The 3290-nt window shown below is 41.5% G+C and overlaps 1 long non-coding RNA gene across 1 annotated transcript; it reads right to left on the bottom strand.

Annotated features, from left to right (window-relative positions):
- Positions 1 to 13: 13 nt before the first annotated feature.
- Positions 14 to 3008, bottom strand: LOC123966554. Its single transcript, XR_006824027.1, has 3 exons — positions 2808 to 3008; positions 1902 to 2034; positions 14 to 1174 (listed from the first exon to the last, which is right to left on the bottom strand). It is a non-coding gene; the product is annotated as an uncharacterized LOC123966554 (long non-coding RNA).
- Positions 3009 to 3290: the final 282 nt, after the last annotated feature.

The following is a 3290-nucleotide window of genomic DNA, read 5'->3' as shown; positions in this document are numbered from 1 at the left end:
GTTGGAGAACAGACAGACTTTAATTAACGGACAAACTGTAACCTACACTGTACATTTACAGCCAGACTAAAATGTAGCACTCATATTTTCCTCTGCTCATTTTCACCGTCACCTACTGCCACCTGTCACATAGCTGTCCTGTGAAGGAGGAGGAGAAGACGCTAGCTATGTGTCACCGTGCTGCACAGTGTGCGGGCGAAAATCATTAACGTTAGTTGCATATTGATTTTGTTGATCATGTGAAAGTTTAGTAGCAGCCGTTATTCAAACAGCTGTGTTACGACCCGTGAGTACTGTCGGTTGTGCTTGTCTCTTTTCTGAAGCTGTGTACCTGAGCCCTGAGCCTGGCGCTGCGTAAATCCCGCAGCTGGAGCTGATCAGCGGCAATCAGTGGGGCACATAAGCTGAGCCAGTGAAGAGCTCTCAGGCTCACTCTTCCGTGGTTGCTCGCGTTAGACTGTGTGACTTATTGTGTGGCTTACAGTGTGGTTGGCTTACTGTGTGGTTTATTGTGTGGTCCGTAGCGAGACGTGATCTGCTGGATGCCGATCGCTGTGCGTCTGGTGACTCTGCGGAGGCAGCCATCGGCCCCGTGTTCACGACCAGCTAGAAGCCGGTGTGGTGAGGAGCGTCGATCACCACATATGCCTCACCAGCGCGGTGGGAGCCGTAGAGACTCTGTATTGTGTTGCATATTTTCCGCTGAATATCTTAATTAATTTACTTTACATAACAAACGCCATATCGTCTCTAATGTGAGCAGAGATCGCCTTCAGTTGTTAACACCTTTTTTGTTACTAACTTAGAATAATTACATTAACTTGACACGTTTTGGGTCATCCTTTGTTTTTCCACCCGGTTTATTTATCTCTTTGTTAGTCCCCCACTCCTAGACAAGGAGGGGACATAACAAGCTGTCTGTTTTGTTTCTTTATTTCAGGCAAAATCACAATTCATTTTCATGTATTTCATGGCAGTTGGTTTTAAATGCCATGAAATACATGTTGTTTACAAGTGTATGTAAACTTTTGACCACAACTGTAGCCTTTTGGTTTAATGCAGGTAGTAACTACTGAAATTACCAACCGGGTTTTCTTTGAAGAGGATGTTTGGGTCTTCATCAGGTAGAAACCAATTGCCCTGAGGATGATCTCCCTCCTCTTTTCAACAGTTGCTAGAGAGACAAAAACAATACAGAAATACTTAAGGACTGCACATACACACATACTACACATTCTCACATGTCCAGTGATGTTAATGGTATGTGTCCTACATCTTTGATTTCTTAAACTCTGAAAGGACACAATAAACTTGCTATGAACATGTCCAGGGAGGTACACCCTCCCCAATTACTATATTGTGAACAAATCTGTGTTGAAGTCATAATAAACAAAAGAAACCTTGCTGTCAAATAAATTATGTTATTATCACGGTGAAGCCTCTGCCCTGCTATCTGTGTCAGGGCTGAGCGTCTCCACATAGACGCAAACACAGAGCCAACTTAATGGCCAGCAGAGAGGCCGCAGGTAAAAACCTTAGTGAGTAAAAAGCCAGTACGTCATCAATACACCTGTTTAACAAGCGCATTGTATTTTGAGAAACAAACTTTCTGTTGCTCATTCCAAATGTCAATATATCCGATCCCTAAACATAGCTCTGGTCACTGATGTGTGTTTAAATAGTGAGGCAACTGCAAAACAATAAAAAATATTTGTTTGAAAGTGGCACAAGTGTTGCCGTTTAGGCTTTGTGAGCAACAATCAAATCCCAATTGTATACTCATCAGGGTGCATACACAGATGTTTTGGGTTTCTGAAAGTTTGCTATTCTCTATACGTGTTAGAAGAGACGAGTCAACATCAACTTATTATTCTATAATTTCTACCAATTGCAAAACATACCTTTGGGCCAAAAGTATGCGAAGTTCCCTTCCTGCAGAGCCTCCTTTCTTCTTCAACACACTGAGGAGATTGGAAGTCTGTTTGTCTACGAACTTTGAGACAGTGGAACAGTAGAAATCCTCAGAATTTCCACCTAGAAACATATTCCACAAGCACAACATATTATTGGTAGTTGAAGAGCAGCCTTATGCGCTCTCCTTTACCTGGGAAATTCAGACAGAAAAAGAGGCACACTTTCGTAATTTTGTAGCAATACTCTGTGATGCCCTTTTCCACCCATTTATAATAACAGATAGCTTGCACAGCTTTAGGCTAATAGTGACTCACTGAAGCTCATAAACACACCATTGGCTGAATACAATTCCAAAATATCTGTTTGTTAACAATTAAAATTAACGTTACCTGTTTTTAATCATGCAAAAACGTAACTTTTGCATTTATTATGACCAGTAAAATAAGCCTGATATCTGAAAGTATAGACAGGAACACAAGAGTAAAACTAATCTCTCCAAACCAAAGACACTGTGTTACAAAAGCAGCCTATGAAGAGCTAAAGCTTAAGAGCTTAAACACAGACATGTAAAAACAGCTTTATCTATGGACACCACAGCATAGGCTGAGGTGTTGAAGCGCCTGTAAACAGTGTTGATATCGACAGCAGAGGGTTCAAGTGTTCACGGATTGGCAGGCTCGGCGGGATAAAAGCCGATCAACCTGGCTCATGCCAGCAATGTTAGCTAGCTAACACATGTCCAAGAACCACCTCCTTGGGCTAGTTAACTTAACTGCTTTACATTATACACCCGAAAAATGCAGGACACCTTCTATCACAAACACAAAATACAATCATGCTCAATATGAAAATTATACAAAAAACAGTTACGGGTAAAAAGAACAGGTCCTTACCTCTTACAACTTCCTAAAACGAAGACCACCAGCAACTTGTCCGCCAAAATTAACTCAGAAGAAGCAGTCAAGTGACAACGCACATGTGCTGGCTGAAATCTTCTTCTCCTTCTTTCGGTTTAACGGCAGCTGGCGCTGCGCCACTGCCACCTTCTGGATGTAACAAGTACTCTTCTTCTTCTTAGTTAATGGCGGATTGCAAAAAACTTTTAAGTGCATACCGCCGTAACAAGTACTCAATCTAATCAGTTTTATTTAGCCTCAATTCATAACAAAGGTAATCTCATTGCACTTTTCATATAGAGCAGGTCTAGAATATTATTACCAGAAACCCAACAATTCCCACCACTCCCTTTAACAGGTAGATACCTCAAGCAGAACACAGTATCTGGGTGGTTCGGCCATATGCTTCAATGACAACCCTAATTCACTGTTGTGATTAAACAACACTTTCATATTTTGCACAGATAGTGCGATTAGATG

This window comes from Micropterus dolomieu, unplaced genomic scaffold, assembly GCF_021292245.1.
Source record: "Micropterus dolomieu isolate WLL.071019.BEF.003 ecotype Adirondacks unplaced genomic scaffold, ASM2129224v1 contig_13681, whole genome shotgun sequence".
NCBI lineage: Eukaryota > Metazoa > Chordata > Actinopteri > Centrarchiformes > Centrarchidae > Micropterus > Micropterus dolomieu.
Note: the sequence above shows the minus strand (reverse complement) of the source record. Positions and strands in the feature narration are given on the sequence as shown.